This window comes from Uranotaenia lowii, chromosome 3 (assembly GCF_029784155.1).
Source record: "Uranotaenia lowii strain MFRU-FL chromosome 3, ASM2978415v1, whole genome shotgun sequence".
In the NCBI taxonomy this organism is placed as follows: Eukaryota; Metazoa; Arthropoda; class Insecta; order Diptera; family Culicidae; genus Uranotaenia; species Uranotaenia lowii.
In genome coordinates, this window is record NC_073693.1 from 267,500,437 (window position 1) to 267,517,535 (window position 17,099).

The window sequence follows — 17,099 nt, forward strand, 5'->3', positions numbered from 1 at the left end:
AGCCGACAACGACCCATACTCCCGGGAAATTTTCGCTCGAGTACTCTCCGACATACGAAGGGATTTTCCTCTCATGCTCTTTCGGCGAGATTTGAGTGCGCTCCTGGAAAAGCGCGCCCTTTGTTACTTGGCGGTGGACAGGGTTGACAGAATTATAAAATATTATTAAAATTATGGTATAAACATAAAAAAAAATTAACCACGTCAAATTGTGAATTTGGGATGAATCATATCAGAGGATGAGAATCCCGTACAAAAAAAAAGTCAAATTGTGAAAATTCATCAATAATGGCAGAACTTTTAAAAATATATTTTGAATATCGATGAAGCACATTTCCCATTTTATAGCAAGGTCTTTGTCGCAATTGACAGAACAAAAAATTTACAGTGCCTCTTAAAACGTTTACAAGTTAATAAATAAAGTAATTGACCCATTCCAAGCACCCCTCAACTGGAGAACCGATTTTCATTTTTCATTATCCAAAAATAAATTACACAGCGTTAGAAAGGTTATTCCTTGAGTGTCATTTTCCATTAAAAGATTTTCAGCTACCTGTTTTTAGAATTGAGTATGTTAACGTTGAAATTTAAAAATTTAGTTTGTAATTAAATTGATTTTTGCAAATATTCTTTATTTATATCATAACTTTGTCAAAAATCTAGCTATGTCAAAAAAAATTATTGCAAAACGATGGTAGAAAAGCCATCTTTTAAGCATGATATAAGATAAATAACAGTCACTGCAGGTTTAAGCTCTAGAATCGGTAATAAAGGTATCTATTTTTAAATTCTACTGTTTTTAAATTTATGATTTACTGAAATTATACATATTGTCGAAAATTTGAGGTCTCTTCAAACTTTTTGAGTGGAATTTAATGCAATTTTTAGATTGAAAATCGGTTTAGCAGATTGTGAGTTGCACCCGGGTAAAGAATGCGTTGCGACGTCACGAATTTTTTTTTTTTTTCGAAAACGTTCAAGACTTTTTACTTCAACACTATGATAGTATTCCTTCAATACAAGTTCAACACAACAATGTGCTTCAATAAACGAATTCTATTATCAAGTTTTTAAAGAAACTATTTTTTTTTTGTATTAACTCAGTTGTTTTTAAACATTTCTAATAAAACATATAAAACAGTGCTTAAAAACGCTTGATTTAAGAATTAACAAACTATCAAACAAATGAAATCCTCATCGATTTTGTAAAAGAATATTTGTGAATCATAAAGCAGGTTGTTATCTGTGATTTGAATAAAAATCTTGCAAAAGATCAAGTGCTTCATATATCTATGTTAGAATGAAAAACACCGCTAGTAGCTTCTATTTCTTCCTAGCATTATGTTCAAACAAAATAAGTTCCATGAAATAAATGTAATGAGATTCAAAAAATCTTTGAACATGGTAAACTTTTTTATTAAAAAAATCTTAAGATTTTCATAGAAAATTAATTAATAAAATTAATTAAATTATTTTAATATAAAACTGCCCTTATTGAAATTTCCACTTCAAAGAAAGTCACTAGAAAATCCAAATCGAACCCCGTGTTCACATAACATCTCACAAAAGAGACTTTGAACTGAATTACAAAATTAAATAAATTTAAATATGTACAAGGTCTCATGCAAAATTTGGGTTAGATTATTCTAAGGAAAGGGGATGCGCAACGCACCTGAAGTTTGTATGGAATTATGTAGATTTTGTTCGGCATGATAAAAAAAAACCGTTTTTCGTCAATAATTTAGGTCTTTATCAACCAATTTTTCTTTTAATTTGAGTATTTTAAAGCTTTGATTATGACAATATTTCATGTGAAGAACGCGTTTCGATTAGTGTTATCATAACACAGCTATAACGTTCAAAATTAGCGTCGATTAACGATCATTCAGGTATTTTTTGTATTTGACCTATCAGAAGCTAATTTTTGGAACTCAAAAACCTTTTTAACTAAACCATTGTCGAAATGGGATCTTGAGATAAACTATTTGTCATAATGAAAGTTTTGTGAATGACTATTATTAAAAAAAAATCAGCCGATAGGGACCTCAGAAATTGGTGCATAACTTGGTTTTCATGTTCTTCTCCCAATTTCTCATAATTCCATACAAATTTAAGGCTCATTGTGCCCTCTATTTCCGTGGGAAAATCCCCAAATTTGGCACTGGACTTTGTGTTAGGCCTAGGATTTATTTAAGCTTGCAACTTATAAGATTTTCATTAGATGGCTGATTTAGGCACTCTAGTGTCGATTAACCATCTTTGAAAAGATCGAAGGATTTGAAATTATCATTTATTTTTCCCAAAATGCCCAAACATGTGTTTTAAATAATTCAACAATTGATCTGATAACCTCCGGAGTGATTGAAGCGAGGATATCGATATAGGTGTAATAATTGAGTAAAATTATGTTTGCATTTCACTTAATCCAATGCAAAACCAGCTGCAATTTTGAAACTTTTGTAAATTATGCTAATTTGGCCATTTTTTGTAAATCTGACAAATTTCGTTAGTTATGTCAAGTGACAAAAGTTTTCTAAAAAATTAAATTTGACTAAATTTGCAAAAAAGATTGTTATGACAAAATGGGCAAATTTGATTAAAATGACAAAAACAAAAATGGAAAAAATGACAAAACTTACAAAATTGTCAAACGACAAAAATTGAAAATTGACGAAATAGACGAATTAATACAAAATGACACAACTAAAAAAAATTACAAGATTGATCAAATTGACAAGGTTGTCAGACTGGACAAAATTGCAACGAAATTACCTTAATTGACAAAATAAACAAAAAGGACAAAACTTGCCTAATTTACAATAATTGGCATAAATATCAATACTGCAGGATGACCAGCGAATATCCATTTTCAAATTACCGGTTTTTTCCTGGTTTTCCTGATTGAATTTTTAATAAATACCCTGTTTCAAAATGCGCTACAAAAATTAACAAAAATGAAGATATTTTTATGCAAGTTGAACGTATAAGTGTGGGAGAACTTTTTTTTTGTTTAATCTTGAAACTCAAAGGTTATTCAGAATATGGTGATGGTAATACGATAAGAAAATAATTCTAGTTGTCCTAATCTTAATTAAAATTGTTGCCTTCTATTCAGTCTTTCACAGCATCTTCTAAGGGATAGTACTTTATCTTTATTACTTGTATGAGATAAATTAAAGTTTTGATATGATGCCATGTATATGTATAATACTTTTAAAATTCAAGTTTAAATATTGAATTTTACTGTAGAAATCTTGCTTCTGAATTCTGAAATTTGAAACATAATCATGCATGATGAATTTCGTATTGAATAACTGATCCATAAATCAACTTCATTTCAAGTTTGGACTCATTATTCCAATTTCAAAATTCTTAAAGCAGATACCGATTACTTATTTATGCAAAGCAATCTGAAATTTTATTTCGGTTCTCGTATTGAATACTGAATCATCAGGATACCTTTAAATTTTATTTTAGAATGCGCTGAGTTCTAGATGCCTGAATGTATTTATTTACCTAAATTCTGGTTTTTTATCAAAATTCTTAGTCTTAATTTCCAGTCCTTTCCAACAAATGCATGTTTTTATTCGATTCGATTCAATCGAAAACCGTCTGATTTCTACGTTTGAATTCGCACCAGAACTATAAAATCGTAGCATTTGGATTTTTTTTTATTCCTTTCACTTCATTCTTCTTTCAGGTTTTTAAAGTCTATTTTTTCCAGATATTCGCAAAGAAATAGAAACGGTACAAAATCTTTAATTATTCAACTCAATCAAAGTTAACTAACAAGACTTAACGCAATAAACCATCACAGTAGTGAAAAGTTTATATATCTTAAAACCTTTTTTTTACATTCACTGCAGTGCGCAATCTGCGTGAGCTAAGAAATAGTTTATGATGAAGAAATTTTTTAACGACGATTTTTTGCTCGACAAATGTATGCGCTGAGTTCAAGAACCTATAATGAAATTCCTGACTTTTTTCGGCATTTTGCTCTTTTATCCTGACATTTTCCAGTTCTTGTTTCACAATCCTGAAAAAAACGACTATGGATTGTGAGCCTCGGAGAAAATGTTTCTTCATAATGAAATGAAGGAATTTTACGATTTGATAGCTTTGTATATGGGAAAAATAATCCATAAATAATTTTCTCGGTTTTGATTTAAAATTCCAGTTTTTCCCAGTTTTCCTGGTCCCATTTTCAATTCCCGGTTTTTTTTCCTGGTTCGCTGGCGAACCAGGCTGCCAGTATTACTGGCAAAATTGAAAAAAAAACTAACAAAAATTGCCGACGAAATTGTCAGAAAAAAAACAAAATTGACAAAACTTGCAATATTGAAAAAATATGACCAAACTGTCCAAATTGATCAAATTAACAAAAATGATGGAATTGGTAAAACGAACGAAATTGACAAAATTAACAAAAGTTGACAAAAGTTAACCAGATTAACAAAAATAGCCAAATTATCAATAAATGAAATCTATCATGAAACTGACAATATTGACAAAAATGACAAAAAAAAAAACAAATACAAAAATCGGTAAAAAATGACAAACGTGGCCAAATTAACAGAATTGGCTGAATTGACAAAACTGACAAAAATAACAGAATTGAACAAATTGAAAGTAATAAACCACATCAATAAATTACAAAATTGGCAAAATGGACAAAATGAACATAATCTTGTCGATTTCCTTTATCTCATTCATTTCGTAAACTTTGTGTTAATTTGACTGATTTTTCAATTTTGCAAATATGTTAAATTTGTCATTCGTGTCATTTTCCTTAATTGTGTCCGTTGTCAATTCTGCTAATTTTGTCATTTATGTAGTTTTTCCAAATTTTGTCAATTTGGTTTGTTACGTTAATTTGGTCAAATTAGTTCATTTGGCTTATTTGTGAAAAATGTCAGTGTTGTCCGTTTTGTCAAATTTGCAAATTTTATAATTTTTTTTAATTATTTGACCATTTAAACTATACTGTTAGTTTCTTTACATTTATGTTAATTTTCTCAGTTGTGTCAATTTGGTCAATTATGTCATTTTTGTCATTTTTGCCAAAGAGCGTCCATCTCAGCAATTCCTAGGTATAAAAAAATCGGAACTTTACGAATCCCGGGAATCTGTTAGAAAATCCCGGGTATTCACGAATAAAAAAATAGAGCTAGATTTTCAAAAATTTAAACGACCTAAATTAGAAAAATGGCCAGATTCAGGATGGAAAATAATTCATATACTTTGATAGTTTCTCTAAAACATGGTTAAAAATTGAATATTAAAAAAGGTTTTGCTTGTTTGAGTAGCCGGAAATAAATCTATAACAAAGATATGACACTACTTGAAACTAATGGGTCGTTATCTGAACATTTCACGAGATTTGAAAAATAATCTGAAGAATAGCAAACCAATTTCTACCAATAGTGAAAAATATTTCTTGATCTTCCCAATGTTCTATAGAGTAATGCAGTCAATTACTTCGGTCAAAATACTAATACACTCTATACATTGAATTCAAATCATTCTAGATATACTGATTTATTAAGAGTATGCATTTCTTTTTCGTATAAAAAGCATAATGTTAATCCTATCCTACATAAGAGTCCTCATATTGTTCCCAATTTTTATTAACATTTTTAACATAATTGAATATTATATTTGAAAATAAATTTAATTTCAAACCGATTTTGTACTTATTCATTTTTACAATACATAATTTGAAATTAAAATTATTTAAAAAACTTTAAATTTCTTCGTTAGAGTAGAGGTTCCAACCTTTCAGACAACAAACTTTTTGAAAGAACTATTTTTTTTACGAAAATGTATGCTTTTTTTTCTTTAATTCTGATTGTTTGAATTATGTAACAATACCAATACAATACAATTTGTTTTTGTATGTAGTAGAGGTAAATATTTCTTCTAAATTTTTTTTCGGGAACCCAGAAATTCCCTGGAAATGGGTCATCCAATTCCCCGATTCCCGCGACCGTAAAAATATCCGGGAAATGAACACTCTATTACGCATCTTTTTAACTCGCCATTTATGTCAATTTTGCCACACATGGCATCTTTGTCAGTTTTATCTACTTTGCCAATTTTGTCTATTCTGCCAACTTTGTTAATCTTGTCAAACTTTATAATTTAGTCAATTTTGTAGAAATATGTCAAACTTGTCAAAAAATATCACATTCTACTACATCTACGGGTTCATGTATCGATGTTACTTCTGTAGCATATAAATTTGTAATAACACGCTGTCAGAAAATGCAAAAGACGGCGTCCTGCAAAATTTTTCCAAAAAGATATGATGAAAATAAAAAAAGGGATCGAGTATCCTCATTATTCTCCAACCTCTACCACCTTTCTGTAGAAAAGGCAAAACGTAATTTAAATTATCGAATTTAACCAATGATTTGAGAAAACAGTAACCAATATTGTTCAACATAGATCAAAACCTGAATTGAATAAAGCCACATTTGAACTCATTCTCAGACGTTCAAAATATGCTCGAGAAAGTGGAATTGCGAATACTGAAGAAAGTTTTGAAAAATGTGTATAAAAGAGATCTACTTTTTCCTCATTTCTAATTGAAAGCAAAAAACGTTCTGTTGAATTTTCTCATGTAAAATTTTCTCAGTTAGGTAAAGAGCAGATTGGATTTCAATAAAATCGAATCGAGATCAGTTGTTCCCATTGAAAGATTGAAAAACAAAAAACTACACGAAAATCATACCAACTTCCTCAAACCAAACGAACCAAGGTTTTGGTTTGCTTTAGAAATGATTGTTTACGAATACAGTTGAAACAGAGGAATATTATTTCAGAAATTTGACGTCAATAAACGGGAGGCAGACAGCCAAATATTTACATTCATGATGTAATAAACCACAAAGATTTTAAAATTGTTGAAAGCTGACCAGCGAATACAACTAGCGGAAAGTAGAACTCTAAGCTACAGTGGAAACATTGATACATTGTGACAAAACATAAACGTAACAGTAATTCTTCTTGCAAAAAAAAATACTTGGCTCTAAAGAGTCATTTTTATCAGCTGATTTCAGTATATGCGTGTTTTGAATTTCTCTTGTTCACTGTAAAAATACAGCCAGCGGAAGGTAGCAAATTTAAACTACATTGGAAAACTTAACATTGATGCAATTGCGACAAAAAATAAATATAACAGATCCTTCTTGCAAAAAATATACCTGAAGTGGCTCCAGAGAGTAAGCTTTTTTCTGCTAATGTAAGTATGCGTGATTTTCTTTCGTTTCATGATAAGACACTAAAGTGGCTCCAGATGTAGAATTAAAAATCATTTTCAAAAATAATAATGATAAACTAGATAATAATAAGAAAATTGAAACAAGCAAGTTAAAGTTGTTCTACTTGGACTCGACAATTCAGATTTGAAAATTATCATCTACGTTTTGTACACAGATTATGTTATTTTACAATCAAAGTGTTTTTTTTTTCTTTCACAGGTCTATTTGCATTATTTTTAACGTCTGTACAATGATTCTACGCGAGATGAATAATCTTGTATGATTAGTTTTTGCAAAACCTCAGGTTTTTTCCTCTAAATTTTCCACTATTTATTATTGTAATGTTACTTAAATTTGTTTGTCAGACAATACTTCAGTTTTCTGTTATTCAAAGGCAAAGAAAAAAATCCGAAATAAACATACTTCGGAAAAAAGAATGTAGATCAGCTACGAAGCTCAAAGAAAATTTCACTTAAATAGTGTCAAAGAAAGCTTAGGTTAGAATCTATACGTTGCACATAAGGATTTTCTTTTTTTTTAATTTCTTTAGATGATGACCACAAAAAATGTAAAAAAGATGTTTAAAAACCGTAATTTTCAATAGATGAACCGTTGAAGTTGTTTAAATTACACCAGATAAATTTTGAAAAAAAGGATTGAATAGTTTACGTAATGTGACATAATTTTGCATTTTTATATTGTCAAAATACGAAACACAGAAATTTGACGAATTTTCAAAGGTAGCCGTTTTTCGAACTTTTCTTACCCTGAAATACAACTATGCACTGGATTTTGAGTAGGTATCATCGGAAAATTTTCGCAATAAATTTACATTTACCAAAAAGCCAATTTCATACTGATTCTGGTGTAATTACATAAGCGCTGCAATACTTTACAAAACCACGAAAAAAAACATATTTGAGTTCAAAAAACTATAAATCTTGTAAAAATAGGTTGAGAAACAAGAGAGATTGACAAATTGACACTCAAAGTCTGATTAGGGAGATTTTTCATGAGCTTTCAGCCTGCGTCCATAAAAAAGTAATGATGCAAAATAAAAGATTTCAAGAATTCATTAAGGGTCTCCAAATTTTTTTTTGATATGGATCCACCCAAAAAAAGTGACATGCCGTTAAACTTTCAATAGTATCACATTGATACTCAAGAGCGGGTTTAATTACATGAACAAATAAACAGTTATCTTTAAGGATAATACATCTTATTAAATTATTCAATTTATGAATCTATGTTTTGAAATTATTTCAAATAAAACCATCTTAACTTTAATTCTAAATCATTTCTAATATGAACCAAACGACCCATTGATTTTTCGAATTCATCACATTTTACACTTTTATCCAGCTAAGCTAGAATTTGAATTTTTCTTGATATAACGCTGTAAAATCTTCGTTGAAATTTAAAAATGAGCAATAACGGATAAAACTTTTTCAAATGACGTAAACTCCTGAATTAAATGAAAATCTTAGAGATCCACAAAAGATAGATTTAAAATGCCACTCAGAGGCAAGAAATTTTTTGTAACTTGTAAAATGTGGTGAATGTTTAAACTAGGGTATTAATTCAAGTTACAATAAAAGGGGCAAAAATTAGTCAAAACAGTGAGCCATTTAAAGCTACATGACTCAAAAAAGATCATGAAGACGGTAAATTAATGAATTCCTTATAATTCCTTATAATTTGACCATTTTATAATATGAATAAATTACATTCAAACAATTTATGTGAACGATTGTTTATGAAAGATACGCAAAATTAGCAAGCGCCTATTGATTGTCGTTATTTTTTCTCTCTGTTGATTTAGACAAAAATTCAAGCGATTTACGGTGTATAACCCTAGAATGCCTTTCTTTATTGAGTGTAAATCGGTTAGCTCATGGAAAAGCTTCAACAAATTTTATATGAACATGATGGAGAGAGAAAACATTTCGAATGATTGCCTCCTTTCTTTAGAAAGCATACAGGTGGCTCCAGAGAGTAATCAGATTGCAGCAAACATGGTCCTTCCATAACTATGTATTTTACATCAAACTTTCCAAGCACTCGTCAATCAAAAGCCCGATTTTAACATCGTTTTCAAATTTGAACCACAATACGGTATGCTTGGTTTTTATTTTCAAATGAAGAAAAGTTATTAAAAACAGTTGAAGTGTTTTCATTGCACAATTCATTTATCATGAGACGAAGTAAAAGAAAAAAAAATGGTAGGTCAAAACTGCAACATATTTATTAACACATTGAGGACCAAATACGAGATATCTCGTTTTTTCGCTCGCCAACAGTTCGCTGCACTTTGAAGTATAATTCAAATGAACTGAGTTCGATTGTCAAACTTTACTCGACAAATTTAACACAACATTGCCGTAGCTCAAAGATGGTTAATTTGTAGAATTTTGTCCAGGGGTTTATGAGATATAAAATGCCTAGTTTAGGTGTTTCTCGACATAAATTTCTTCGCGGTCCCTAATGTGTTAAAAGAAAAATGAACTATGTATAAAACAATTGGAAGAAACATTCAACTTTCAAGTCACATAAGTAATTTATGATATCAATCAAAAAGAGTAAGCTGTCAAAATTTTCATTGAATGTAAAAGATTTGATCTTATCATACAAAACCAAGTTTATCTCATCAAATATTAGCGTCTAATTGAAAAGTTTGGAGTAAATATGAAGATAAAAAAAGAATAATTTGAAGTAACGTAAACCCACAAATTGATATTGATCTAGTGGGTAGTTGAAAACAAACTATTGGTAATGTTTTTAAAAATTGTTTTATCAGAATTTCAATAGAAACTTAATGGCTTCAGAGAGTAAATAGAGTGAAAGCCTATTTGTATTTGGAGTTTAAGGAAAAACATTCGTCAGCGAATAACTTTGAGAAAAACTATTATAGTTTAAGCTTATTTATAACACTGTTTAAAGGAATAATTTTGGATATTATGTTTTTCTTTGCATTTAACCTTTGATGCGTGACTATTTTGAAAGGGTACAGAATTTACTGATACAGTAAGACAATATTAATTTAATTCATTTATTTCAGAAAAAAGAACTGAACAAACCTGAAGCCATTTTTCAAAATCTTATGAAAGTTATCGCACAAAAAATTTAAGAAGAATAGATTTAAAATTGTTAATTATTTTTTAATAAGGATAAATGGGGAGACTCGATACAATTTTCTTGTTTTCGTCATATCTTTTTTTTTGTAGAATTAAATCCTTTATTTAGGGGACTCTGAACCTTGGCAAAAGTCGAATAAAATCGGAAAACAAAATGTCAATTGATTCTTTTTGGTCACGTTAGTTCCGGTATTACAGTTTATAATAAGCTTGCCATATTGCCCGATTTTATCCAAGTTTACCCGGATATCTAATACAAAATTTAAGAAAAGTCGGGTCCAGCCTGGTTGCCCGCATTTAATTGCAAAAAGCCCTAATTTTGCCCGGATTTATGTACTTTATTCGACAAATCGAAAAAAAAACCAATTGTGTTGTAAACATTTTTTATTTATGCATCCAAAACTAAATTTTTGAGAAAATTTTACAAAAGCAATCATGAACTGTTTTTGGAAGCCTGAAAACGATTTAACAACTGTTGAAATGATTTGATGAAAAAAAGTTTATTTTCTTGATTTTTAAAGAATTTTTTATGATTTTTTCTGAATTTTGACCAAATTTGCCCGGATATTGCCCGAATTTTTTGTCGACAATTTTAAACTCAAATGCCTGAGTTTTGTCAGGTTTCTAAATAAAATAGCCTGGATTTGTCCGGCCTGGACACGTGTTGAAAAAATTCTGGCAACCTTAGTTTATAAGTGTAAGAAAAACAGAAATATGAAAGTGTGTCTCAACCCTAGAGTCATTGCATACTTAATGATATCTTCTAGTTATGAGAGAAAATCAATTTTTCTAGCCTTTTTTAACAGAAAATAAGACCGGAGCAATTTTCAAATTCTTCTTTTGTCACTCGGAGTACACATATGTATATACATATATATATGTATATGTATATGTATATACATATACATATGTATATGTATATACATATACATATAATGCTATTTTTATAGTTATTCAATGATAAATTGTTTTTATTTAAAAAATAAAAACATTTTCCAAGAGTAAACCCGTATTTGAAAAATGGATGAGAATCCTATCAAATGGTTAATATTGAAGAAAAAATGAAAATGGAAAAACCGGGAGGGCCTAGGATAATGTTTGGAGGTAAAATTTCATTTGTATTTTGAAGCTAAAACTATTTAGCAATTGTTATAATTTTTGCACCTAAATGTATGCAGCACCATTGTTCTTTTTTCGATTATAAATGTTTTTAAAAGAAAACGTTTAAAAGCAAGGTAAAATTGATAAACTAGCATTTTGAAATAAAATGAAGGTGTTTTGTATCCTTTATGATCAAGAAAACTCGATAAAACCATCAGAATAGAGACTGATCAATGCTACCCCAAAACATCAAATTCTTAACAGAGACAAAATCGGGTTTTCAATCAAATTTAAAGTAGTCTAATACATTTCTGCATTGAAATATAGGACAATGAATGTATTTTAATTTTAGTGAGGTGAGCTGCCACAGCAACATACATACATCTCCTAGGTGAGGGAACATCGCTTAGTAATATTGATAATCCATTTTCAAATTGTTTTTGACCCCTTAGATTGAGTGATCAATCAAAATAGTGGCTCCAGAGAAAAAAAGTAATTGAACTAGCATTTTAAAGAAAAGAGTTAAATCCAGAGGAGGAACGTGTTTTTTTAAGGACTATAGCTTGCAGACAAATCCTAACTACTTACAAGTCTGCTAGATTGTAGAATTGTGTTGGTGGAAAACAGCATCTGAAGGAAGTAAACCCGATCTAAATGTTATCTGTTTGTATGTTAACTTTTCGCTAGCAATACAGTTAAGTAAATCGATCTGTCTTGGACAGATGTAGCATTCATTTTAAATGGATAAAAGGTGGTTTGCAATAAACAACGTCCAAGTTTTACGGTCAAAAACTTTCGAAATATACCAGTATCATATTGAAATAAGAATTAAATTTTATAAAATTTATGGGCCAATGTTAGCCCGATTCTGCGTCATAGAGAGTGCAAAAAATAGTCATACTAAATATGAAAAATAACCACATAAAAATAGGCCTGAGACAGTTTTTAGTGATTTGAGCGCTAAAACATGTTAAAACATTTCAATTTAGGAAGAAATCGAAAATTAAAATTAAGTATTTTTTCTTGTGATGTTCACATCACATGAAAAATTTTAAAGCTGCCGAAAACTTTAATGAATCTAATAATTTATCTCAAATTAGAAAAAAAACAACATGGTACTAAATAGTCATCTGTTCCTTTGGATTTCCTATTGAATAATCTGCTCCACTGCATGAAACATCGTTTCCTTGAAAGAAAACAAGTGAAAGGAAGAGGGAAGGGTCGTTGGAAAATTCGTCGCTTTTCCGAACATCCGTCGTACACTGACTGCATGAGAGACCTGTAAAATTTTCTCAACAATTCTCTGTCTGCTTCAAAACTTACTTACTCTCTTTTTCTCTTTTTCTAGAAAATGTTCTCTCAAAAACGATTTGTTCCCGGTGTGTGACCGAATCTCGTGCCCTGGATCGCTCCAGATAGTAAAAAAAATTATCAACAGCAAAATAGGTACACATTATACGGCAGCATCCGACCGAAGCAGGATTCCCAAACCCATCAGTAGGCACATTGTCTAGGGGCTGGTAAATGCTGTTGGTATCGTGTGGGGTAAAATGCCCCATGTTTAGATATTTTTGAAAGAGCTTTGGAAGTTGCATAAACATTTTTTAGGAAATATTTTTTAACGATTTTTTTTTGTTATTAATAAAACCTTAAATTCGAGCAAATGAGATTTTTCCAAAGGTGCATTTTACCCCCAAGGTATCAATTTTACGAGAATTTATGGGAGACAAAAAGCGAAAGCTGTTGCTTCGATCCTGGTTGAGTGGATGTCCCGTGAGGCCGGCAAAGAAGAGTGGATACCCCCCGTTTGGAGTATCCTGAACTTTCCGGTCTCTCTTGGCTGCTGAAGCGCATAAAAAATTCAAAAGGGGTGGCTTGGTTGCTGGCTGACTCAGCATCAGCTGCTTCGAGCTTGAAGCTACAACAGGCTCCGGTTGGTTTCCAAGGTTTGGTGTATGCCGCATGGTCTTGATTTTCTATTTGTTGTTTTTTGCATCTTCTGGGTAACGATTTTTGGAAGCAAGCGAAAACGTTGTAGGACAACCGAATTTTAACGTATTTACTTCTCCTCTTGCTGTGGGTTGGGGGGTGGGTTTTCTGGATCAAATTTTGTTTAACGTTGACAGCGTACATATTTCGGTGAAAACCGAAACCTTCTGACCTGGGCCAAGCAGAGGGACCTAGGGGAAAACTTTCAACCGGGTGTTGTGGGTTGAAAGCAGATCGATTCGAAATGGGGTTTTCTGTTTTTTTTTCTTTTTTGCTTCTGTAAAACTACAATCATGACACTAAACGGTTCCAGCCTGTATATTACGGGGAGATTTTTCGATTCGAATTGGGTCAACCGTCACCAGAAATAGTGCAGTAATCGAATTGGAGTGTGAAAAATAGTTTTCAGCATTATGCAACCTAATGGAAACAGAAGGCATAGATACGATTTTTGTCTTCTGAAAAATCAAATAAATTTAAGTAAAGATCTATCGTTATATATAAAAATGAATTTCTGTCTGTCTGTCTGTTCCCTATAGACTTGGAAAATACTGGAACGTTTTTCTTGAAACTTGGCACGTGGATGCTTTTGAGGCCGGAGAAGGTCCCCATTACAGTTTGAGACCCCGTCCTTTTACTGGAAGGGGGAGGGGGTCTCCAAAGCAAAAACGAAATGTTTGCATAACTTGAGAACTTTTTTTTTCGATTTTAGTCGTTTTACCATCTTTATGGCATTCGCGACTTTATCAATGTTGCAGTTAGCGGATCGTTATTGAAAAACTTATCCGGTACAACTGTGTTCGATGTTTACTCTTGAGCTCGAACTCGCGGACATCGGCTCAGGAGACAACAGATTTGCCAAATGAGCTATATCACGAGCCCGTAACTTGAGAACAATTCTAGCAAATGGTACCAAATTCGGCTTGGGAAGGGTATTTGGCTACAAGAAATATTTCTATGAATGTTTGTTATCCCTCCAGAGAGGAAGGGGAAGGGGGGCTCTCTTACAATTTTTAACATAACTCGAGAATTAGTCGAGCAAATAGAATCAGATTCACCATGTGAGGGTAAATGGATTCGAGAAATGTTTCAATGATTATTTGAGACTGCTCTCTACTTCCAGAGGAGAGATCGAAAAGAGGAGGGGGGCTTCCATACAATTGTTATTGAAAAAAATTGATAACTATTCGAGCAAATGGAGCCAAAGTAGCATGGGAGGATATTTGGATATTAGAGAATGTTCTACGTTTGTTTGAGACTACTCCCGATTTGCATTGGGAGGGGAAGAGGCCTATACAAATTTTTACAATACTTTACAATCAAGCGAGGGGAATCAAATTTGACATGCGAGAGTATTTCGGTGAACGAAATGTTCTCAAGATGGTTTGAAGCTCTGCCCACATTTCATTAAAGAAACATAAAGGGGAAGGGCTGACATACATTTTTTTTGCAGAATTGGTGAAATATTCAGGCGAATAGAACTAAATTTGGCGTGGGAGGATATTTGGACACGGAAAAAGACTCTATGGTTGTTGAGATCCCCCCCCCCCCCCCCCCTTAATAGCAGTAATCAAATACGAAGAAAAAAGGGGACCAACACAAGATTTCAAAAGCTAATCAATTGAAAGGAGCCGAATTTGGTATGGGATTGTATTTTGATACGAGCAATGTTTCTATAACTATTTGGGACCCTTCCCTTCTTCCATTGAGTGATATAGGGAGAGGAGACAGGAGCATCATACTTTTTTGTTGCATATCTATAGAACGAGTCATACGAAAGATCCCAAGATTAGCAGGGGAGGGTTTTTGGGACGAAGAAATGTTACTTTCATTCCTTTTTTTTATAACTCGATAAAATTTTAAGCAAATGGGGTTTGAAAGAAACACTTTTAAAACTATTCTTGATTATTGTTAAGTAGTTTCTGAGTTTGACAAAATTTGCCCGGATATTGCCCGGAGTTTTGGTCATCAATTTTGAAATCAAACGTCTGAATTTGGCCAGAACTTTATATAAAATTGCCCGGATTTGTTCGGCCCGGATACATTCTGAAAAAAAAATCTGGCATCCGTAGTCTATACCAAGGTTTTCAGAAATGACCTGAGTGACCTAAATTTTAAACTTTTTTTTTTCGAAATCTTGGTTTTTAACCATTTTCATCTATCATTCTGAATCTACATAAAATTCATTTTCATCATTTATATAATTTTTTTTTCAAGAAAGCTTAAAGGATGTGCTTTATTTCGGCAACCCCTGAACCAAAATCTTCAAGTTTTGGTTTTCTCAAGGTATTTAATATTTTGAAGTCGATGTTTTGGACATTTTTTGTTAATGGAGAATATAAAATTTCAAAGTTTTCATTCATTCAGTTGATTTAATCGATTCTTTCTAAAAAGGACGTTAATTTGACATATACTCAGATATATGAATACTTTTCAATCTAGTTTAGAACCCTATAGAAATCCTGCTCCGGGAATTATAAAACCACTTCTAGAAAACAGTGTATAAACTAAAAATTCCAGCTCTCTAAGCTGATCAATAACCAACAAATAAATAGGTCGCAGGGAATTTGTTCATACAAAATGGATTCATAAATAAATTTCTTTTTATATTTGATTATTTCATTGAATTTTGAATCTCATATCTACCCATGGCCGTAGGAACGGGGAGGGGGGGGGGGGGGGGGGGTTGGGGGTTGAACCGTCTCCCTCCCCCCCATGAGGGTCCAAAATAGCAAGCGATGTATTCTACTCTACACTCAAAATTTTTAATTCATAATCAAATTATGATAATAGAGCAAAGATATTCAAGAGTAACTATCTGAACTAAAAACTAATACAAAACCCTCAAAAACCCATTTCAAGTTCAAAATTCTGCTACAGTTTTTCAAAATTTTCTCACTTGTATGTAAGATAAGGTTGTCAGAATTTTTTAACACGGATCCGGGCTGTTTTATATGAAAACCTGACAAAATCCGGTCGCCCAAATCCAGGCAAAACTGGGCAGTTTTGGTAAAAAACCTAGGAATTGCTCATCAAAAATCTAAAAAAAAATTGCTTTAAAAACCTTTCATGATAATTTTTTTGTAACTTGCTGCATAAATTTCGGACGCATGCATAAACAAAAATTACAACACAATTTATTTTTTTTAGGTTTGATTTAAGAATGAGAATGAGAACAAAACCGGGCAAAATCCGGGCTTTTCCAATGAAATCTGGGCAACCGGGTCGGACCGGACTTTTCCCAAATTTTATATTAAATATCCGGGCCAATCCGGTTAAAACCGGGCAATTTCGCAACCTTATCATAGAAATTCAGGTCTGAATATCAAATTTTAAATTAAACCTATTTTGGAGATTCTGGTTCCATATTCCTATAACCAAAATTATATTTCCACATATTTTCGTATTTCTGTTTTTGTATCAAGTCTAGGATTCTTGATTTTCAGTTCGAATAATCATAAGAAATTAGGAATGAAATGCTGATTTGAAATCTTTGTTCGAATTTGGTTTTGCATTTCATATCAAATTTCAATCATGTATTTCGAAAACCAAATGCATTTTCAATATTTTGATAATAGTTTTCCGAATATGGAAAAGAAGAAATTCGTTTTAT

General features: G+C 31.6%; 1 protein-coding gene across 2 annotated transcripts in view; it reads right to left on the reverse strand.

Moving 5' to 3' along the window:
• The window catches only part of LOC129754924 (diacylglycerol kinase eta-like), a 453,200-nt gene that overhangs the window by 252,553 nt on the left and 183,548 nt on the right, over nt 1-17,099 (reverse strand). The window lies entirely within an intron of this gene.